Raw genomic sequence first — 24,977 nt, 5'->3', positions numbered from 1 at the left:
ATAATGTCACCTTTGACGAAGATATGGCTTTGAGCAAAGTAGACAATCTTCCTACTTTAAGGGGATCTAAAGAAGCTGACACCGGGGAACCAAAGGAAAAGAAAGATGAGATGATGCCCGATGTGGAAGAACCTATGGATCCTATTGATCCTCCTCCGCAAGAGCCTTCTTCTTCTAGGAAGAGGCCTTCATGGCTTAGGGGGACACTTGATGATGCTGAAGGACACACTGCACCCCGAGGAACCTTCCGTGAAAGTAAGAAGCCGAACAGGTATCAGGGATACCTGACCATCATGAGCACGATCATCCAAAATGAGCCTTCGTCATTCACAGATGCCGTTAAGAATCAAGTATGGAAGGATGCTATGACTGAGGAATATGAGTCCATTATGAAAAACAATGTCTGGGATGTGGTCCCTAGACCCTATAACAAAGCATTTGTCACTTCAAAATGGCTTGACAAGATAAAGAATGCAGTTGATGGACGTGCAGAAAAGTATAAGGCTCATTTTGTCGCTCGTGGCTTCTCCCAGAAGGAAGGTATAGACTATGACGAGATATTTGCACCTGTTGCTCGATATACCACCATCCGCTCAATCATAGCCCTTGCTGCTTCACAAGGATGGAATCTACATCAGATGGATGTCAAGACTGCGTTCTTACATGGTTCGATCAAAGAGGAGGTCTATGTGGAGCAACCCGAAGGATTTGAGATTTATGATCGAGAATCTCATGTGTGCAGGTTGAACAAGGCCCTATATGGGCTAAAGCAAGCACCCCGAGCATGGTATGAGAGGATCGACAGCTACTTGATGAAGCTGGGATTCACTAGGAGTGAAGCTGACCCTAACCTTTACTTTAAGGTTATAGATGACAAGCCTCTCATACTGGTGCTATATGTTGACAACCTCTTTCTAACAGGTGCAGAGCCTCTCATTCACGAATGTAAGAGGGAGCTGGCTTCTGAGTTCGAGATGAAAGACCTAGGAATTATGCACTATTTCCTAGGACTGGAAGTCTGGCAGAAACCAAGGGAGATTTTCCTATCTCAAGGAAAATATGTGGTGAAGATATTGGAGAGATTCGGCATGGTGGATTGCAAGCCCGTAACTACCCCGATGGAGCTTGACTTCAAGAAGTTAAGCGGTAGTGCTACTGGACCTGTTTTATGAAATGCTACCGAGTATCGTCAACTCGTTGGAGCATTAATGTTCTTGGTGAACTCCTGTCTGGATATATGCTTTGCAGTCAAACATTGAGTCAACATATGGTTGAGCCTCACCACTCACATTGGATTGGTGCCAAGAATCTTTTGAGATGTCTTCGTGGCACAATCACTCATGGGTTGAGATACACTGCCGGAGATGCATTCTCAACATGTCCTCCAAAATCCTGTTGACCCTCTCTGTCTGCCCATCTGTCTGCGGATGGTAAGTTGTGTTGAAGGCCAACTCTATACCCAAACCTACAAATAATTCCTTCCAAAATCTAGAGGTGAACTTGGCATCCCTGTCCAACACAATATTCTTCAGAACACCATGCAACCTCACTATATCTCCGATGAAGACATGTGCTACATCACTCACTGAATAAGTAGACTTCACTGGAATGAAGTGTGCTACCTTTGTCAACCTGTCAACCACAACCATAATAGAATCATGCTGTCTAGATGTTCTCAGCAAACCTATAATGAAATCCATGGAAATGGCCTCCCATTTCCACTTTGGAATCAAAATTAGCTATAGTAGACCACCTGGATGCTTACACTCTACTTTTACTTGTTGACAATTCAAACATCTAGCCACAAACTTTGCCACTTCCTTCTTCAGATTCAGCCAATAGTAGAACTTCTTCATCGCTGTCAATGTCTTTTGATATGCCAGATTACCTGAATACGACTTAACATGAAATTCTCTAAAGATAAGCTTTTTGAGCTCACTGTTGTCTGACACATAGATCTTGTCCCTAAATCTGATCAAAGCATCTGTCATCAGACGATAGTCCACATCTTGATCACCTGTATCCTGCTGCTGTAACCTGTGTCTAAGCTCTCTATACCTGTCATCTTGCTATCCTGCCTGTAAGATCCTATCATGTAAATCTGTCCCATATGAACTCATAGTTGTTATATGATTTACCTGCACTCTTCTGCTAAGAGCATCTACAACCCTGTTTTCCTTTCCCTTAATGTACCTGATATTGAAGTCAAACTCACTGATCGTGGCCAACCATCTAGCTTGCCTGACATTCAAATTTGGTTGGTCAAACAAGTATCTCAATCCACTATGATCACTCATCAATACAAACCTCCTGCCAAGAAGATAGTGCCTCCACATCTTTAATGCATGAATGATCGTTGCTAACTCAAGATCATGTGTCACATAATTCTTCTCGTGCTTGTTCAGTTTCCTTGATTCATAACATACCACATGTTCCTCCTGCATCAGGACTCCACCAAGTCCTCTTTTACAAGCATCTGTACACACCACGAACTCTTTATTCGGATATGCAAACTTTAGAATTGGAGCATTTGTCAACAACTGTTTCAACTGCTCAAAACTTGCTGCACATTACTCTGTCCATTCAAATTTCTCCCCTTTTCATTGCAGTGATGTGATAGGATATGCAATCCACGAGAAGTTTCTAATGAACCTCTTGTAGTAACCTGCTAACCCTATAAATGACCTTATATCGTCCACATTCCTAGGAGCTGCCCATTCCATGATAACCCTTATCTTTTTTGGATCCATTTCTATGCCTTCCTTGGAAACAACATGTCCCAAGTAATGTACCTCTGTCTGAAAGAAACTGCATTTGCTAAGTTTTGCATACAACTTATGCTCTCTCAACAATCCCAACACTACGACTAAATGTTTTGCACGCTCTTCCTCATTCTTAGAATATGCCAAGATGTCATCAATGAATACTATCACAAACTTGTCCAAATAAGTATGCAACACACTATTAATCAGACACATAAAAGTAGCTGGAGCATTAGTCAAACCAAATGGAACTACAACAAACTCATAATGCCCATACTTGGTCCGGAAAGCAGTCTTGCAAATGCCTTTTCTTTGATGCGTACCTGATGGTATCCTAATCTTAAATCAATCTTCGAGAACACTGCTACTTTCTTCAATTGGTCAAACAAATCATCAATCCTAAGAAATGAATACCTGTTCTTGATGGTTACCTTGTTCAACTGCTTGTAATCAATGCATAACCTGAGAGTACCATCCTTCTTCTTTACAAACAATACTGGTGCACCCCAAGGCGATACACTTGGCCTAATGTATCCCTTGTCAAGCATTTCCTTCAGCTGCAACTTCAATTCCACTAAATCTGGAGTGCTCATCCTATAAGGTGCCTTTGATGTTGGTGCTGCCCTTGGTACCAACTCAATAGAAAAGTCCACTTCTCTGTGAAGCATCAACTCTGATATCTTTGCGGGGAATACATCCTGAAACTACTGTAAAACCGGATACTTAATCAAGACTTCTACATCCTCAACATCCTTACCTTTATCATTGGAAATATGCACTGCAAACAATACACACCCTTTCTTGCGACTGCGCTTTGCCTGCATAGCTGTAACCATTCTAACTGATGTAGCTTTCTTCTTACCTTGCAAGATTCTTTGTTCTCCATTATCATCCAAGCACTCAATGGCTTTGTCATAACAATCTACCTTAGTCCTGTGAAGATACATCCAATCCATACCCAGAAGCATACTGTATGATCCCAATGGAAGTACATTCAGATATGTTGATGTAAGCATACCATTCATCTCTAATGCACAAGCTCTTACCCAATGATGAACTCTTTTTTTTGTACTTATAGCCAACTGCACTAACCAAGGTTTTGCATGAACTTCTTTATTCAAACCACACTTATCCACCCGGTCATGATTAACATAACTATAGCTAGATCCGGGGTCAATCAAAATATAAACAACTTGATCACAAAGCTTACCACCCATCTTGATAATAGATGCCTGGTGATTTGCCTGCCTATTATCCAATGTTGCATAGATCTATGCAATTCTTTGTCCAACATCCCTAACTGTCTGTGCTTCTTGTGCACTGTAGATATGAGGCTTACCACCCTGATACAAGGAACAATTCTTCTTGAGATGCTCCTTGCCACATATCCAACACTATAATTGTCCTTTACCCTCACCTTTATTCTGCTTCCCTCCAGGTTGTGACCCATGTCTCTGTCCAACTACATTAAACTTCTAGTAAGGAACACCATTCTCTTTCTCACTTGCATCTTGAGGTCTTGTTCGCTTCGGTGGCCACTTGCCCTTAGCTTTGTGTTTCCCTTTTTAACCTTGCGGAGACTTTGTCTTACGTTTCGATTGCTCATAACAATGTTTCAAATTTCCAATGACTTCTTCAATTGACTGAGGCTCATCATACTCAATCCTATTCTTAAATGCTAAGGGTAATCCACTGAAAAAGCTTTGAACTTTGGCTTTCTTATCCTTACGATATGGTACATACCTCAATAACTCCAGGGACTTGGTCTTATACTTCTCATCTGTCATCGATCCCGTCTTCAGCTCATAGAACTCCTTAGCTTTATTGTTGTAGTACCTATCTGACAAGTACTTCTTCCTGAAAAGTCTCTTGAATTCATGCCAACTCAACTCCTCTGTCCTGATGTCTCTGACCCGCTTCACATCTTCCCACTAGATATCTGCTTTCCCTTTGAGGCTGAAGATAACTATTCTGACCTTCATTTTCTCTTTGTAATCATGCAACTCAAAGAACTTCTTCATTCCAAACAACCATGCCTCTGCATCTTCCGGTTTCTTCAACTCTCCATCAAATGTAGGTGGCTTTTCTTTCTTGAACTCATCCAGAAAATATCCCTTGTCACTCCTCCTGTAAGGATGATAACGATGATGACCATGGTACCTATTCAAACCAGAACTAGAATAAAGCCCATGTCCATTGCCTCTCCTATCAGGTGTGTCCAAGAATTTTCCATCCCTGATGGTATCATCCCTGTCCGACTTGTGTCCATCATGAGATCTATTGCCATATGCTCCATTAGTCTTGTCCTCCTGTCCATGACTGATCCTAAGCAGTCCTTATCTCTGCAAGTCTGACAAACTCTGAAGAATAATTGCATTGACCTCTGCTTGTTTCTCCTGTGCCCTGGCAAGTCTCTCTTGTGACTGAATGATTTTGTCATTATCTGCTTTGCAACTCCTTATTTCTACCTTCAAACTTATCAAAGTATCTGCTATGTGAGGGGAGTACTCATCACCATGCTTCTCATCTGATTTGTAGGGAGAATCACGTGAACTGTAGTCCACCATTTTGCTTGTCATCTTTGATCTTCTTCTTCCTGCAAGTATATCATGTCATCTAAACCAAAATATAAACATAATCAACATACCTCAGTATAGTTCAGGGGAGGATATCTCGTCTGCAAGATCAACCAAATTAGCACAATACATGTATAATCATAATCATAACAGTATATAGATATCATCTCAATCATCATCCCAGTTACCATGCATGATGCCACAACTATAACACCAACTAGACACAATGCATGCATAACAACATATAGACACTGACATGTATAGCGAACACATATATCACTGACATGCATTCACGACAAATGCATCCCAATAACAACGTCATCAACTTCGATACAACAACATGACTGTAACGATGACCGTCACCATGCATACACATCAAGCACACATACAACCTACATGCATGCATGACAACACATTCTCCCATCCAGTCCAAAGGTTGAACCATGCTCTGATACCAATCTGTAACACCCAGCTCCCACACTTACCCAAGCTTATTGGTCCATTGGGGTGAATATGTGATGAAGAGTTACTATGAAATTATTCAACCTCCTAGATCACATTAAGGAAGTGGAATCGACAAAACCAAAACCTTATTGACCTCCCTCAGGTGCTACAGGACCCCCAAGCGCTAAACCACCCTTCTAAGTTCCCAGACCTTGAGTTAAACCTCTATTTTTGTGTCTTGGACTCCCAAACGCTGGCACAACACTGCTAGAATTCGATTGTAACCCTCCAGTCACATGCACAAGCCTACAAAGGAGCGATTGCAATCTTTTTCACCCAGTTCTATGCCTGTGACCATGCGATTTTAGGCATATTTTTAGGGCTAGTATCTAGACCACTGCCCAGAACTTAATGAAACTCTCAAAAATTATAAAAGACACAGGGACAAAGCCTTCTATACAAAACTTATACAAGAACTTGACCTAACCAAGCCTAACCATAACAAACATTCTGTCAAACACATAATGAACATGAAACCTACAGGTCATAAATACACATTTGAACATAGGGGTCTCATACTTATTTGAGAATCGTCAAGGTCTGATGCCTTCTCACCATAGTTGCAATATCATCTATTAGGTCATACATTCATTAACATTTCATTTACTAACCAAATCATGATGAGAGCCATAACTCAAGTCTGTCATAAAACCATGCTTATAACCAGAATAATAACAATGATAGAACAACCATCAAAGCCACATAATAACAAATACATTTACTCATGAAATACAAAGGAAAAGAGCTCTTATTAACATATGCAAAAGCCAACCAAGTCAAGGACTTCCATGTACCACCCGACCATAGATTGGGCTAAACCAAATCTTTCTTTCAATCAATCACCCCTGTGCCATATTCCAAGCATGAATGTGGGACTCACAACAAAACCAACCAGGTCTTCCTCAGGCTTTACCATGTATCTCGCCATTATCAGTCAAGGGATTCCCAAACCCAAAACCCTCATCTATACAACCATGCTTTATCGTATATCCCACCATATATCAGTTAAGGGATTCCTAGGCCCAAACATTAAACATACACTACCAGGCTTTACCACAACCCCGCCATATACCGGTCAAGGGATCACTAGGCCCTAAACAAGCATGGATACTTTTGGATCTCTCCACCTAAACCGTGAGGAATTTTATCCTCTCCAACCTTAGGTTTTACTGTGTATCCCACCATTTAGCGGTCAAGGGATTCCTAGGCCTTTTGGAATTTTCTTGAGACCACCCCACTCAGTTTCAAAACCATCCAACAATCTAGCTTAACCAAGTAAAAGAACCCCATCACACCATGACTATCACGGAAATGGCAAGGCAAGGTTGAAACCACTGTCACACCTAGCAAAACTCATGCCAATGACAACAAGAGAACCAAATACACACATGCATATGTTGAGAAATCAATGCTAGTAGGATTTAAGGGTTTGATTCCTCTTTCTTGATAATTACTTTTGAATTATGTTGGCTTCTGTTTACTTCTTATTCAATTTATATTTTATCAAGCAATTACCAAATTATATATGTATGAAGATCAGAAGAATAAGAGACACAAGATGTAGGTGCACTCCCTATGAGGGGAAAACCCAGTCATAACTCTTCCTTTAGTAGATTCATAAGACAAGATGAGATAATCCAAGACTCTTTGACCTAGGCACAAACTTCCTCCAACCACCAAGTCAACCCTTCCTTCTTCTCCAAATGATAACTTCCCAATAGCAACTTTGACCTAGAGTTTCGATCTTGTACCAACAGAATTTCGGCCTCCTGTGCAATAGAACTTTGACGCACAATAAACTTCATATTTTCGACCCCAACAAATGCCCAGTATCTTCACACGTGTGAGAAATAAATAGCCCAAAACTTTGATTTTGTCTTCCCTTGCAATCTTCTTCCTTCTCTAGCAACTTCGCACTTTTTCTACCTTTCTTTCTTGTGTATCGAACTTATTTTGTGAGTGATTCAAATGGATCAAACTGCTTCTCTATGTATAGCCTCTTTTGTGGGTCAAATTGCCCTAATCTAGGCCAACTTCATCAGGATAGGGCCGATTTGGTGTGGAGGTGTCAAATGACCTATTTGACTCAAAAATAATTCTTTTTACATGACACAAAAGCCCAAGAAGTGTCTAATAAAATTGACAATGACTCTATTGACTCAATATAAAACCTAGAAACCTACAATGAAAACTTTGACCTAAAAATGATGACCCAAGCATGAAACCCATGTTTTAATAAGTCATTTTATTAATAATAAAATTTATTTTGACAAATATATTACATTATACAATTATGAAGATCGAACTTAGTTACACTCTTCAACACTCCTTCTTAACTAGGGAGGAATTCATAATTACATATATATACAAGTACATGGAATATCTCAAAACACATGAACTATGAAGAGTTCAAGCACACTTAGTGCCACAGACTAGATACCTGACTAGGGTTATCTATCCGGATTGGACTAAGATGGACTAAAGCTTTTAGCCAGTCTAGGTACCATCAGGCTTACTAACTAATGATCAACCCAAGGATCTAGGTGTGTATCCAAGGTCAAAGCTCCAAGACCAACGCCACCCTCCCTCTTCAGGATCTAGACATCAAACACATATAAGCCGGTCAGATGTCCTCCCAAGCATTCGCCATTAGATGCTTCAACTCTCCCTATCAAACTAGATATATCCATTTGACCAAGCATGATTCCAAAGTGTTCAATCTTCTTGTGGAGAGATTTTACATGTACAAACACAAACCTCGATCAATAATAAACTTTCAAGTATACAAGTAAGCACAAACCTTCGGGGTCCTCAATTATTCGGATGTTGCTAATCTCATCATCAAGTTATTCATATTCAATTTGTTGGAAGCTTTCTTCTTCTTTTTTCATTTCTTCAGCAACACCAATTCATTCTCCAATTTCTTCTTCAAGGTATCTATCATGACTATCATAATATGCCCTCCCTCTCAACTGGGGAGATGTACTCTTTCTTCTATCCAGGCTCCCTCTTAACTTAGGGAGATCAACAACTTCCTTCTTTTATAACATCGAAGAACCTTTCATGGCTTCATTCCTTGATCATCATCATTCATATGCTTCCTTCATCATGAATATCTTTATTATCTTGAAGATTATGTACCTACAAAACTTTAATAGCAAGTACAACCAAAAAGAAATAAATAGAAGCATGAAGTTAGCTATACCAAAATCATGTCAATACTATAATGGAAGCATTAGACTTTGGACATTAAACAACTAAACCTAGTTAGGTTCATGAGACACATCTTTTTACATGCTAGACATCAACTTTTTGCTAGGGTTTTGTCATAAACCCTAGACTTCATTATCAAGACTTTGAACAACTCAATCAAGATATCAACCTCATTATATCTAGGGCCTCAATATTACTTTTAGTGATGTATGACATATTCTACCATGACTTAATGTAAACCCTAGATTCCATCTTCGAGACACAAAGCCTTAGATATCAATGATTCAATAATAATCCAATCATAGTACTATCTAAGGTTTCAACAATATGCTTTTACATTACAGACTTTTACTAGGGTTTGTTGCAAACCCTAAACTAAATCATATTGAAAACAATATCATATCCTAGAATATCAATTTCTACTAGAGCTTTACAAACCCTAGGTTTCACAAACTAAAACATGAACATTAACAATTAGGACAACATACTCGCATATACATATCTAGGATGCATTTCACATCAATATCTACTAGGTAAACCCAAGACATAAACATCAATACATCGAAGTTAACAATTTCATTCAAACTAGGGTTTTGATCATACAAACAGATATACACCTAGGGTTTCATTCCTAGGACCTCATTTTTAGCTAATATGAGGGTCTTGCTTATAAACCCTAATTTACCAAACCCTAAAGATCTAGGGTTTCAATACATAACTTAGACATTAACAACAAACCCTAAAGGACTAGGATTTCTATCATAACAATACCAAACCCTTAAACATAGAAATGAATAGGGTTTTAACGGTTTTAACAACCCTAAGTAGACTAGGGTTTCATAATCAATATTGACATACCCTTAGGTTAGGGTTTTACAGTGAACCTTTTAGGGTTCCATAAGAATGATCAGATGATAATATAATGAGGGTAGATTCAATCTAATGATTAATCACCCTAACAAGAATCTTTACAATTCAAAACCCTAGATATAACAATGTCAGTAATGTAAAGCAAATTTTAAAAGAAGAATGATCGTACCTTTTACAGGAAGAGAACTTTATAACAAAGCTTATAGTTTGAGACATACCTTGAGTTGTTCCTTAACAAACCTTGTAAGACATTAATTTTGAAGGGCTTCCTTTGCTACATAACTTCTTCCATGCTTCAAGTCTATCCTCTGAAGTCTTCTCCATAACCTCTGTGTATTCTGCAATCTTTCCTACTAAGGAAAATACAAAGAGAAGGTTATTAGCATATAATACAAACAAATCTTGATATGAGAGGGAAACCAAACATAACAAAGGAAACAAGGAACAAGATACTTATCTTTTGGTAAAATGGTGGAGGCTCCCTCCTTATGCATTCTTCAATGGTTCTATTCTTCCTTTTTGCAATTCCATTCTGCTCGGGGTTGTAGGGAACAATGAGCTCCCTCTTACTACCTGCTTCTTTACAATATGCAATCAATTATTTTGAAGTGTATTCTCTTCCATTGTCGGATCTCAAAGTTTTTATCTTTCTTTTGGTTAAGGTTTCCACTTCGGATCTAAATTCCTTGAACTTTTCAAATACTTCGTCCTTTGTCTTGAGAAGATAGAGCCATGTCTTTCTAGAGTGATCATCAATGAAGGTCACATAAAGATGGCCTCCAAGATATTTGATAGACATTGACCCACACATCAGAATGAATGAGGTCTAATATTTCTTTAGACCTTGTGTCACTGCTTGTAAAAGGCTTCCTTGTATTCTTTCCCAGAGCACATCCCTTACATACTCCTTCATGATCTTCTTTGATATTGGGGATGCCATTTACCATTTGACTAAGTGAGGGAATTATCTTGTAGTGTATATGCCCATATCTTCTATGCCATAATTCAATAGGATTGATCTCCATGTGAACTAGGGCTTGAGGAGATGGTGTTATAACTCTATATAGTCTTCCTACGCAAACTCCAATAACTTTTGCCTTATCAATGGTTGAAACCTTTCCCCAAACCAGAAATTTATCATATACAAAGGCAACCCTGTCTCCTTTATCTTCTAAACAATAAATTGAAAGTAAATTCTTAGACTTGGAACATGGAGTATATTGTTGAGGTGTAGCTTTTCTCCATTTTCCAGCTTCAATGATGTAGATCCAAGGCCTTTGACTGCATAATTGTTGTTGTCTCCTACCTCCACTACATGAGATGATGGTTCCTTTAATAGAGTGTGAAGTTGTCCACTTTCTCCTCTCATATGTCTTGATGCTCCACTATCAATGATTCATGCATTGTCATCATCAAGTGTACTTGTGAGTGCATCCAAGAATCCTTCGCTTTTGACCTTATTTGATAAGTTGTAGATGATCCTTCTAATCCAACTTCCTACAATTTTTACAATATTGAATCCCATCTTCAAGTAACTTGTCAGAGAGGGAGTAACCTTTCCTTTCAAGACAACAAAGTGATCTCCAACCTTCCTTGACCTTAGCTTTGATACTGTTGAAATTTCTAAGTATTACCCATTAGAAATTTTATCCGTATTCTCTGGTTTATTTCTCCTACTTGTTAATTATGAACAAGTTATTTAATCATATAAATACTGAAATAAACACTAGAGTCTCAGCCATCTACAGATCAACAACTGAAAGAAGTAGCAAAAACACAAGTGACACCGTTATTTTGGACAATTCATCCCCAGAAAAACCCAACTTGGGAAAACCAGTGCAACAATTCTGAGGGTTATTTTATTATGCAACCTTTTTGAGTACAACTGGGTGCCAAACTGGCTCACCCAACAGAGAAAATAATCTAGCAGTAATACCTCTCTATTCGAAAGAAAATATTCGGAAAGTCTGCTGCACGAAACCCTCTCCAGCACACTCTGAAGCTCAGTGTCAGCCCACCTGGGCCCAGCGTCAGCCTGAAACTCACTACGTCAACCCTCTAAGGCTCTGCGTAGCCTCTACGACCCTCTGCATCACTCCTACAGCCTCTGCGTGGATGACGCAGGCCTTTCTGGCCTCTGTGCAGTCCCTTCTGCCACTATGTGGCTCCCTCTGGCTCAGCGTCTGCCTCTCTCTGCTTTTGCGCTAGTTTCTCGGCACTATCTCTGCCTCTCTGTCTCCTACTCACTACGCGTCACTACAACTGATCACTGATTTGACTTCTCTTAGCAAACCCCACTCTATAGAATCGAATGACTGATCACTCTGGGGTGTTCTCCAACTAACCCTCAAGCCTCCTCTTATACTTTTCCTGTTGGTCCTTCAACGGCCGAGATTACATCTCTAATCAACGAATAAGATTAGATTTGGCTTGATCCATGTCCTTTAGAACCTTCTAACCCAGTTTTATATTTTTTTTTTACAGAAACGAGTAGTGGATATATTAGAAACTTGGCCTTAATGCCAAAGAGCGGATTACAAAAGGTGAGTCTAAATCCAGAAATGCCGAACAGCCTTGCAAGACTGTGACAATTATGTTTAGCTCACATCTCTTTTTAGCTGCTACTATGCGGTCAATTTCAGAGATTTTCCCAAGCTTTTGGATACAAACAAATTGATTTAACAGTAGGCAATAAAACATGACAACTTTCTAAATTAAGGAATTGGTTCCCATATTTCCTGTCCGCCTCTGAGCAGGGCACCAGCCATAAGAAGCGCTGCTTTGTTAGCTTCAGTGTCCACCTCCTTATTATTGGCTCTCAATACATGATAGAAATTCAAGTTCTGGAAAGAGTCTCCAAGGTCTGAAATTCTGTGAATCAACCTTGCTAGCCTTAGGTCCATTGGCTTAGAATGAGTCACCATAGTGTTAATGATAACCTGAGAGTCTCCAATAACATTAGCCTCCTTGATGTTCAGCACTTTCAAAATATTGAGTCCTTGAAAAAGAGCCAAAGCCTCAACTTGAATGCTAGAAGCGATGCCCAAACCCCAAGCGAAACTGTGGATCCTACAACCAGCTGGATTTAATATAACTCCTCCAGCACCAGCTCTTCCAGGATTGCCCTTTGCAGCCCCATCAAAAAATAGAAAGTGCCTTTGATGGTTTGCAATCCATCCCTGGAACTCTTTTGCTGTAGCCCTTATTTGCCATACTTTTGGGAGGGAGATACTCTTTGCCATTTTTTGGAACTGAAGATCGAGAGAAGAACCCCAATTTTTATCTTGCTGGGTGAGACTTAAATCATCTTTGTGGTCTCTCAGGCACTCTTTTAACTGGCATTTAATTTTAACTACCACTAGCTTGACATCCTGTTCGCAGTTTCTGAAAATCCTTTTGTTTCGCTCAAGCCAAATCTGCCAGCAGATAATTTTAGGGAGAATAAACCAAGCAGCTCTAATAATTTTGTTTTTTGGAGGAGGACCAGGGTACCTTTGCAGCCATTTGACAAAAAAATCAGAAATGAAGGAAGGCAACGCAAAGCTGGAACTCAAAGTTTCCAGCAGCTCGGTCTAGATCTGCAATGTAAAGGAACATTCAAGCATCAGATGAGAAATGCTTTCCTGGTTTACCTTGCAAAGTTTGCACCTTGAAGGGCCGTGGAGGCCTCGCTTCTGAAGATTATCATTTGTCAAGGTTTTGGAATGGCATAATAGCCAATTGAAGAAGTTGATTTTTGGTAGTGAGGGATAATTCCATATCCCTTTCCATGGCTTTGGGTTCGTGGCCACATGGGGGTGCTCACACAGCTTGGCGTATCCCTGAGCAATGGAATAACCACCAGCCTGCACACCCCAACCTCTTGAATCCCTACTTCGCATCCGCATTGGAGCCAATCCGTGAAGCTTGGAGAGCAGTACCTCGCGTTCCATAGACAAATCTGGGGGCGTTTCAAGTTTCTAGCCAGCCCAGTGTGAATCCTGCCAGACTAAAATGTCCCACAGGGAACGCAATCCAGCATCGTTCATCCAACTGCGCAACGCTTGAAGAGAGCGACAGTCTCCCAACGGCTCATTGTTCATAATTCTGTCTGTCCAAAGGTTGATCCTTTTTCCATTGTCGGGGACCCAGTAGGCATGAGTATTTATAAGAGGACAGGCTTTGGTACAGAGCTTCAGGAAGGGCATATTCAGGAGCGGCAGAGGATGATCTAGACAGCGGGAGCGCTTGCCATTAAAGTATTTTTTCCAAAGAGCTAATTGTGCCCAGCCAGGGTTAGGAGCAATAATTCTCCAAATGAGCTTAGCTCCCATAGCGATATTTTGATATCCAAGATTTTTGAAGTTCAAGCCTCCTTCCAAGAGCGGTTTGGAGATGGATTCCCAGCTGACTAACGGAATCTTTTTCTCATTTTGCTTGCCCCCCTTCCAAATTTTTTTTCGAATGATCTCCTCCATTTTTCTGAGAATGCCAGAGGGAGCGAGAAGAACAGAAAACTGAAATAAGGGAAGACTGTTAAGGACTGATTTAATGAGGACAGACTTACCAGCAATGTTGAGCCAGGAAAAGCCCCAGGCAAGCAACTTGTTCTTGAATTTCTCCAATTGAGGGAGCCAATCTCTGCTGAAGGCTCTTTTAAGAAATACAGGTAGGCCTAAGTACTTGAAGGAAGTCCAGTTTGAGGAGGCTGCGAAACCAAAGGTTCTGGAAATGGAATTGAGCAAGCTGGAAGTGGTGTTCCAGCAATAGATATGGCATTTGCCATTGTTTAGACTGCTTCCCGAAACCATACAAAACTCGTCCAGGACTCCTTTAAATCTGGAGGCTATAAGCACAGAGGCAGCTCCCAATAACAAGGTGTCATCCGCAAAGAGGGCATGATTAATGTTTTTAACACCTCTTGCTATACATAGCCCAGCAATTTCCTGATCCATCATTTTTTTGTCTAAATAGAAACTGAGGACAGAGGCTTGAAGAACGAATAGAAGGGGTGAGAGAGGGCACCCCTGCCTGAGCCCTCTCGTGGCTTTGAAAAAGTCAGCAGCTCTGCCGTTTACTAATGGAGCAATCCAAGGCTCCGAAATGCAGGCCCGAATCCAATTTATAAATTTCTCCCCAAATCCAAATTTGTGTAAGACTTTCAGCAGAAAACTATGCTTAACTCTATCAAAAGCATTTGCTAAATCGAGCTTGACAACCATACCTTTTTCATTGCGACTCAGGCTTGAGTGGATTGCCTCTTGGACCAGAATGAAATTGTCCACTATCTGTCTACCTTGAATGAATCCTCCTTGGCTTTCCGGAATGACTTTGGGGAGGATGAGCTTAAGTCTATTAGCGATGACTTTAGTAATCAATTTGTAACCAATATTACATAGCGAAATCGGTCGAAACCTGTTGAAGGTGTTGGCTCCTTTCTCTTTGGGGATGAGAGCAAGAAAAGTAGAGTTCGTGCTACCTCCGATTTTCTGGCAAGCTTGGGACTTAATAACCATTTTGTATAGATCTTTTTCCACAATTGGCCAGCAAGATTGGAGGAATCTGGCTGTAAATCCATCTAGCCCAGGGGCTTTGTCTGGGTCCATGGCGAAGAGGGCATCCTTGACTTCATTCTTGGTGACTTTAGCTTCAAGAAGGTGATTCATTTCAACAGTAATCAAGGAGGGAACCACGTCAATCATATCAGAGATTTGGTCCAGATTTATATCTTCACTATACAGGCTTTTAAAGTGAAGGGAGGCAGCTTTTTTGATGCTTGCATTGTCTTTGTGAATAATAGTGCCATCTTTGATTTCGGAAATGGAATTGGTACATTTCCTTGCCTGAGCTTGTTTATGGAAGAAGGAAGAGTTCCTGTCCCCTGCTTTAAGCCAAAGGTTGCGTGACTTAAGTCTCCAGTACTCTTCTTCTGCTAGACAAGCCTTGTGGTAGTTTTGCTGGAGCTGGGCTTCTTTGTCTAGAATCTCTTTAGTTATGTCAGCTGTTTCAGCTTGGAGATGATGATTTTCCAGAATGTGTTGGAGATTTTTTCTTTCATTTGCTGGATTGGGCAGAGTTTTGGCCTAGCTTTTTAAAGCCCTTTTCACTCTTCTAAGCTTCTCCCAGACAAAAAAAGGGGGAGCCTTTGACTGGCTGCATCCAAATGCCCTTAACTAATTGCATGAAGTTCGATTCCTTAGCCCAAAGCGGGATAAATCTGAAGGGAATTGGTCCTAGGTCAAGCTGAAACACCAGTTCCAGCTTGATGGGTTTATGATCAAAAGTGCTGCATGGAAGAATATGAACTCTAGCCTCTAATCCAAGCAAAAGAAAAGAGCTTTGAAGTAAGAATCTATCCAATTTGGCAGCAATGTGGCCAGGACCAATTCTTTTATTAGTCCAAGTGTACTTACCAGAGATTGGCTTGATGTCCAGCAGGTTCCAGTCCTGCATAAGGTCCTCTGCTCACTCCCTTACTGGATCTCGAACAATGCTGCCTCCTCTCTTGTCTGCTGATAAGAGAGTGAGGTTAAGATCTCCTGCTATGATGGTATTCTCAAGATTAACGAGGTCTGCTTGGGTTCTTATGGATTCCCAGTAGGCCTTTTTTTCCCCAGCGTTCACAGGGATGTACACGTTGAAGAGACTGATAATCTCTTTTGAGTCTAAGTGCTGCAATTTTAAGAACAGCCAGTGAGTGTTGAGGGTCTCAGAAATGACTGAGAATTTGCTAGCGTTCCAAAGAGTGCCCAACCCACTGGAAGCCCCTCGGGCTGAGATTGCTTTCGCCTCACATTTGTTCCAGAGTTTCTTACTTGCCTGAAGGAAGACAGAGTCTTCCAGTTTGGTCTCCTGGATGAGGAGTATGTCAGGAGCTTCTGTTCTTATTAAACTTCTGATGGCTTCTTCTTTGATTCTGCTCCCCATACCTCTACAGTTCCAGGAGACTATCTTCATCATTTGTATTTCTGGTTGGCTCCCTTGGAGCCTTGGGGCTGGTTTCTCGCCATCTTTGTTTTTTATGCTAGTAGCTTCTCAAGGGTTGGCTGGCTGCCTTGGAGCTTATCTTTGAAAGTTTCCTGCTCTCTTTTTTCCCGATCTGATTTGCGGCCTCTTGTGGATCTCCTTATCGAAGCTTGGGATTCTCCTATTTCCCCTTCTTCCTCCGAGCAATCCGATTCATGCTCATCTTCCTCTACTTCGACAGTGTTTCCTTTGGAACTCTCAGCAAGGCTTGCCCCCTTGGGAGAAGAGGGGGTACCTTTAGAGGGTGGGGTTGATTTTTGATTGTCTGGTTCCTGAGTTTCCTCTATTTGCGAGCTTAGAGGGGCGAATTTATTTTCTTGATCCATTCTGGGAGGGGGTTGCTGAGGAGGGGCCTGAGGACCTCTTCCGTTTGGACCAACCTGCTTTTGGATTTTCCTGGCGCGCTTGACCTGGTTCCAACCTTCTTCTTTACCCTTATCTGGTTCCACATTGGTTGGGCATCCTCTGGCGAAGTGACCGTAGACATGACATTTTCGGCATTTGAAAGGCAACTGCTCGTAATCCAGCTTCTGCAAATGGGTCCAGTTTCCTACTTTGATTTTGATGGCTTCCGGGAGACCCACCTCTAGGTCTACTTCTACGCAGATACGGGCACAATCATATTGATCTTTGCTGTTTGCCCTATCTATGAATTTCCCAAGGGCGTTTCTGATGTGTTTCAACGAGTCCCAGTTCCAACAATGTACTGGGAGATTAGGGAGTCTGACCCATACAGGGACAGCCGTGGGAACATCGACTGCAGGGTCGAAATTCGGCGTCCATCTGTTGAGGTACAGGCCCTGGGGGCCCATGAAATAGGGGCCATTCTGAAAGATCAGGTCCTTGTCGTCCTTTGAGGTGAATTCGAAGAGGAAGAACCCTCGTCCTAAGAAGTAAGAGGTGACGCTGCTCTTGATCAGAGGAGCCCAGTTCTTGTTAACCCAGGTCTCAGTGGTCTTAGGAGAAGGCCATAGACCGGTGAACTGGCCAATGAGAGCCCGCTCAGCCAAGGAGAGGGCGACTTGAATCGGAGTCTCTAGCGGCAGGGAGATTTCAGGAATGTCTTCCAGCCTCTTGACAAACTTGGCTGCTTCACTCTTTTTCTTCTGCGGCAAGCTAGCCAAGAGCCGAGAGAAGGCTTCGGCAGATGAAGGCGAAGGGGGGGGCCTGCCTGGGGCGAGCCTGGGACCTCCATGAGGGCGAGCCTGCCTGGGGCGAGCCCGGGACCTCCATGAGGGCGAGCCCGGCTTACTAGTCCCTCCCAGCAGCAGACGAGCGCTCTGAAACGCAGGAACTCAAAAAAGAATGCAGGAATGGTGCGGGAGGGCAAAGGGCCCAAAGCCACGGGCCACAGAGCAGCAATGGTGCAGAGGCGCCGAGGCGCAGGCTAGGGTTTCATGGCAGCGCTCTAGAGCTCAGCGATCAGATCCGATCAATTAACCCAGTTTTATATTAATACCCATTAATATTTTATTTTTCCTAAGTTTAGACTTAGGAACTCCATCAAAAATATTAATTATTTCAATATCTCCTATACCGGGTAGAATCTTCCCAAACCATTTCTGGGTCTTGGAGACTCATGTGCTTTAGCCTCTCCACCAATTTTCATGGCTAGAGCACATCCGATGCTACCCCAAATCAACACTCCCTCTTAGCGAGGACTGTGCTCTAATAATACTCCACACTGAGCATCACTGTGATTATACGGCACCGGTACCTGTTCTGATGCTAGGCCTCCCCGCCCAACATCCTCTGCACTGTTGCATCTTGTATTTCTACCCATGGCTCTGCCACTGCCACTTCTAGATCCGTACAACAACTCCTCTGCATCCGTGCTGCTGATGGTCCTTTCTCCCAACACTGCATCTGCACTGCAATCCCCTTTCATCATGTTGCATCGTGTTACTGCTCACTGCTACTGCATTGCAACTCAATTACTGAGAAGTAAGTAATTGATCCACCCAACTAATGACTTCCCTGTTTGGCTAGAAACACTCCCGATGTTGAAGCTCCCTCTGCTGCTATCTCGTGCTCCCTCTACAATCTCTGCGCTGTTGCAACAACTTTGTGTCTCTCGCACCGCTGCAAACCCCTCTGTGCCATCCTGCATTGCTGCAACGTCCATTGTACCTCTCACACTACTGCAAAACCCACTGCGCTGCCAGGGACTACTACACTGTAGCACTCTCTGCGCTTCATCTGCATCTGTTTCTATTGACATTTGCCATCCTGCTACTCTCACTTCGGGGCTCCCGTAGCAAGGTATGATCCAAGAGTTTGGGTACCTCAAGGATCCTGCCCTCATTGCCTGTAGTCTTTTTGACTATAGCTCGATGTCTGCCCACCTCTTCTCTAGAGGTGCATGAGCACTCATGGTACAATTATCATCCTCCTCTACCTCCTTTTCCGCCTTCGCTGGTGCTGCCTTGGAGTCAGACGCCTCTCCCTTATTCTTCTTCCTCGGACACTGGTTCGCATAATGCCCCAGTTCCCCACAGTTGAAGCACTTTATCTTGGAGAGGTCATTTTTCTTCCTCTTCTCCTGCTTCCCCGTAGATGCCAGAGTTGCATCCTCTTCCTCTTCTTTCTTGATCTGGACTCCTTCGCTGCTATTTCCTGTCTTGGACAGCCGTTTGATCTCTTCTTGGTGAAGAGCCGCCCACAGTTCTTCCCAATTTGGAAGATTCGCTTTGCCCAGAATACTCTGGACGAATGTCTCCCACTCCTCGGAGACTGCATTTAGAGTGGTCCTCACCATCAACTCCTGATCCGGCGTGGCCCCTATGGAAGTCAGTTGGTGTTAAATTGGAAACTATGGCCAAACTCTATGTGGGTTAGCTTATTTCTGGCAGCTGATATTTTTATTGGATCCCTCTCGTCGAGAGGTGTAGGATTGATCCAAAGATCATCCGATTCCGATAAGTATTTATGGAGATATGAATTTATTTTGTTTATGTAATTATTATCAAGCCGACCAGCTCTTATGTAGGCTCTAGAAGCCCAAACGTCATGTCTATTCACTTATACGTTTTTAGTATAAATAGAAGGAGACTTTAAGTCATTCTTCACACTCACTCTCTTGTGATCTCTCTTCATCCTGTTTTGGGTTTGATGGAGAAAAGATCCAAAAGATGATGCTCTAATTAAGCCACGTGATACGTTGTTCTTTGAGGAGGTTATGCGCTGGTCATATAACACATGCAGAGCACTCATACGCTGAAGCTCCACACACAGTCAAGGGATAAACGTCAGCAATGGAATACGGTCACATGGTTATATACGCAGCAACATCATGAATACATATACGCACAACACAGGTGGATACGCAGCAAAATATACATGCACAGTAAAACAGGCAGGTGGACACGCAACAAATTCATGAATTATTATACTATGGGCATACATGCTGTTATGAATAACGCAGACATGGCATCGGGGAGCGATCGCTCCCTGATCGCTCCCAGACATTAAAAATCGCTCCGGGAGCGATTCGAGCCGGGCCGGGAGCGGTTCGGCGGAAAAAAATCCGCCGGACCCGAAAATAAAAAAAAAATTAGAATTTTTTTTTGGTTTTATAAGCCCAATGGGCCAAAAAAAATTCATTCTAACTTCATTGAGCTTGAGTTTGGAGCTGGAGCAAGAGCAAAGGAGCGAGGAGCAAGTGCTGAGGAGCGAGGAGCAAGTGCCAAGGAGCGAGGAGCAAGCCTGCAGAGGTAAGTAACTTAGTAATTTAGTTAGTTTAGCTGGTTAGGTAGTTAATTTAGTTAATTTAATTTAGCTGTTTGAGTTTAAAGATCATGTATTTAAATTAAATTAATAAATTAAATTAATTAATCCCAATAAATTAAATTAATTTGCAGATTCAAGAATCAAAACCCTACAAACATCAAACACCATGGACCTGGTTATATTTATTGGCATTTTCCTCTTCCTAGTCCCTTTTATGGTTATTATGGTGCTGGAGAGTAGGAAACGGAGGGGGCCCCAAACTGAAGAGGGGGATGAAGAAGCCGGAGAAAGTCAAATGGGTGAAAACCCCAGTGAGGAGGAGCTGGAGGAGGATGAACATGACCCTCAAAAAACTAAACAAGACCAAACTCCATTGTGGAAATATGTTCACAGGGCTGAAACAGGGAGAGGGGGTGGAACCATTAAATTTCATTGCCCCCATTGCAACACTGATTACACAGGTTCATACACCCGTGCTAGAAGACACCTCTACGGGAAAAGGTCATGGGATGGAGAGAAACAAATAGGAATCAAAACTTGTACAGAGGTGTCAACAGCAGATAGAGCCAAATACATAAGGGAAGAGGAGGAAGCCCAATACAGAACAAAAAAATCAAGGGGTTTCTTTGAACCAAGCTCACAATCACAAAGAACTCCTTCAGCATCCTCCCAAGGCAGTGGATATGGACGTGGAGGCACAGGGTCATCATCTTTAAGGCGTAGAACCATATCAGATTTCCTTGATGAGGGGTGTAGGAATGATGTGGATTCAAAAGTTTACAGGTTTCTCTATGCATGTGGGATACCATTCAATGTTCTACGCTCACCTTATTGGCACGAAATGGTTTCTGCCATAAATGATGCCCCTAAAGGATACAAGAGCCCTGGGTATGACAAGGCAAGAACCGTTGGCCTTGATCATGAAAAAGCAAAAATATCACATTCTTTGAATAAAATGACAAGTTCTTGGACTGACCATGGGGTGTCCATTGTATCTGATGGATGGACAAATGTAAAAGGCAAGCCATTGATAAGTGTTCTTGCTGTGTCTGTTAGTGGTCCCATCTTTCTAGCTGCACATGATTACTCAGACAAGTTCAAGACCGCCATCAACATTGCAGAAGCATTACTTGAAACAATTGAGCGTATTGGCCCATACAATGTCATCCAAGTCATCACTGATAATGCTCCTAATTGTAAGGTAGCGGGAGCAATTATTGAGGATAAATACCCGAACATATTTTGGTTTGGATGTTTGGTTCACACATTGAACCTTCTGTTGCATGATATTGTCAAAAACAAAAATGAACAATACCAATGGATTGGTAATTTGTACAAGAAAGGCAAACAAATGATAAAATTTATTACAAATCATAGCAATACCCATGGCCTTTTCCGCAGTCACTCGAGATTGGAGTTGCTGAAGATTGCGAGGACTAGATTTGGTAGCTATTACCTCACCTTCAGGCGCCTTTTGAAGGTAAGAGAGGCATTAGCTAGCATGGTATCAAGTCCACATTGGCAGGTGTTAAAGGAAAGGGCTACAAATGTCGCTGACATGGCAGGTTTTGAAATGGTGGAGGAGGCCGCTCTTGATGGGCAGTTTTGGACAAGTGTGAGGCAGGTATTGGATTTCACCAAGCCAATTTATCACATGATTCGGTTTGCAGATACAGACAAACCAGTGATTGGCGAGGTGTATGAGCAAATAGATACCATGTTGGGGGAAATAAAAGACATTGTTCATAATAGAGATCCCAACTTGTACAAACTGATTCATGATTGTGTGTGTGAACGGTGGAATAGGCTTAACCTTCCGCTACATTGCTTGGCGTATATCCTTACGCCAAAATACTACTCTACATCTTGGTTGGGCCAACCTGCAGCAGGGGGTGGGGTTAGGACCAAACCCCATTTAGATCAAGAGGTAACTAAAGGATATTTGGAAGCATTAGAAAAGTTGGTACCTGACAGGGAGGAATGTGCAGCTGTGCGCCTTGAAATAGGCAGATACTTCAATGGCACTGGTTTGTATGGTAACTTCCATGCAATGGACGACAAAGATAAATTTGAATCTCTCACATGGTGGGAAACATATGGCGGCCACGGACTTTTGCCAAAATTGGCAAAAAAAGTTCTTTCACAGGTTGTAAATTCTTCTTCTGCAGAGAGGTGTTGGAGCACCTACAACTATATACATAATGTGAAAAGAAACAGACTTAATGAAAACCGAGCAGAAAGCTTGGTTTATGTGCACTACAACTTGAGGTTGTTGAGTCATTACTGTGATCGGGTTAATGAGGATCCCACATATAAAATTTGGGACAATCACCCAGAGGATGACAATTTGGAGGATGGCATTGTACATATTGAAGAACTAGAAGAGGAACTTGTAAGGGATGAAAATGAAGCAGCAGCCATGCCACCTCCACCTCCACCTCCACCATCCAGTAGCAGTGCTCGAGGTTCGAGTCTTGTTCCTTTGTTGTCGCCACCTCCATCTACACCCTCGCGTGGAGGTTCTAGTTCTGGTCGTCGATCTGTGCGGGAGACTCCTAGAAGACCACCACGACCTGCTTATACTCCTGGAGACTCTTGTGGCAAGGGCCACATGTAGATTTACAGTTTACTTGTCTTTGTTAGTTTCTATTATGCTAGTTTTCATAACTGTTGAGTTTTGAGTCCTTGAATCTTGACTCTTGACTCTTTCATATCATAATGATATTTTTTGTAAACATTATATCACTGTGACAATGAAAATTTGAAGTTTGAAGTTGGGCCTTGGCAATTATAACTCATTGGTAATGATTGTGAATTATGAATATGATGCTTTGTGAAAGACTAAAGTTGTTTCATTTCATCTCATTATTCATGTTTCATTTTATAAATTTTTAACATTTCATATCATGTTAACAGTTAGAAGTTAGGACTTAGAAATATCTTCGATATTACTTCTTGTAATGGTTAAACTTAGCTTACAAGTACAACTTTGGTGATCAATGATGATAAATGTTATTGAATTTTCAATTCTGAAAGCTTGAAGTTGAAACTTTAATATTGAATTTGATGAATCATGATTTATAAGACTCAATATGTTGCAGTTGTAATATGTATTTTACTAACTTGTGGACATGGTTGATGACGATTATAATTTCTAGATGATTGATGTGATATGGTTCAATGATCAATCTATGTTTTTTTATGTTTTTTATGTCTAATTCATCATTTTACATGTTTTTGTTGACATATATGTATCAAAAATTAAAAAATATAAAAAATATATATATTTTTAAAAAATCGCTCCCGGATTCGCTCCCAAACCGGGAGCTTCTGAAAATGGTCGCTCCCGCTCCCGTTTTCGCTTCCGCTCCCCGCTCCCGCTCCCAAGTAACATGGTCACCAGGGTTTTCATCAAATCCACTTTGTCCCCCTTCTTCATCCCCCTCTTCATTTTGACCCCTCCTTTTCCTACTCTCCAGCACCATAATAACCAGAAAAGGGACCAAGAAGAAGAAAATGCCAAGAAATATAACCAGGTCCATGATGTTTGAAATTTGTAGTTTTGAATCTGCAAAATTTAATGGGAATGGGAATGAGAAAATTAAAAATGTATTTAGTTTTACTATTTACTATTTATTAATTTTATTTATTTAGATTCATCATTCATCATTCTAGAATCTAGAAATAAGTTATAACTTTACTAACCTACTAAATTACTAAGTTACTAACCTCCTTGCAGGCTTGCTCCTTGCTCCTCGGCACTCGCTCCTCGCTCCTCCTCGCTCCTTTGCACAATCTCCTTGGCTCTCCTCCAACTCTTTCAAGTCACAATGAACTAAAAATGCCCCCCAAGCCCTTATAAAACCAAAAAAAAATTTAAAACAATTTTTTTTTGCGCGCTTTTCGCTCGTAGCGGCAGCGCGCGTCGCTCCAGGAGTGATCGGGAGCTGATAGCTCTCGGGCTTTAATTTTCGCTCCCAGAGCAACGGGAGCGACGCTCTTGAAGTCGCTCCCTGTTTTGGCAGGGAGCGCAAATTTTTTTATCGGGAGCGCGGTCCTGACCCGCTCCCGAGCCGCTCTCGCCTGGAGCGCGGATTGGGAGCGGGTTCGGAGGGGGGGGGGCACTCCCTTGCAACACTGAGTGAGACAAATCTTGCCTCACCCGACACTGATCCAGCACCAAATCTGGCACAAATTGGGCTGCTCGAACCTCTGCGTCAACCTTCTGCGCAGATGCTGCATAGGCCCTCACACACATTGCCTGGAAGATGTTGTGATCAAGTCATCCAACCCAACTCAACCTTTGAGAATGACTCGC

General features: G+C 41.8%; 1 protein-coding gene across 5 annotated transcripts in view; it reads left to right on the top strand.

Annotated features, from left to right (window-relative positions):
• Nucleotides 1-24,977, top strand: part of LOC149200115 (uncharacterized) — a 346,691-nt gene that overhangs the window by 39,175 nt on the left and 282,539 nt on the right. The gene's annotated exons all lie outside the window — the stretch shown is intronic.

Source organism: Pinus tabuliformis, chromosome 2_1, assembly GCF_031772625.1.
Source record: "Pinus tabuliformis cultivar Carrire ecotype Pingquan chromosome 2_1, CPIR1, whole genome shotgun sequence".
Taxonomy (NCBI): domain Eukaryota; kingdom Viridiplantae; phylum Streptophyta; class Pinopsida; order Pinales; family Pinaceae; genus Pinus; species Pinus tabuliformis.
This window is presented reverse-complemented; position numbering and strand designations above follow the sequence as displayed.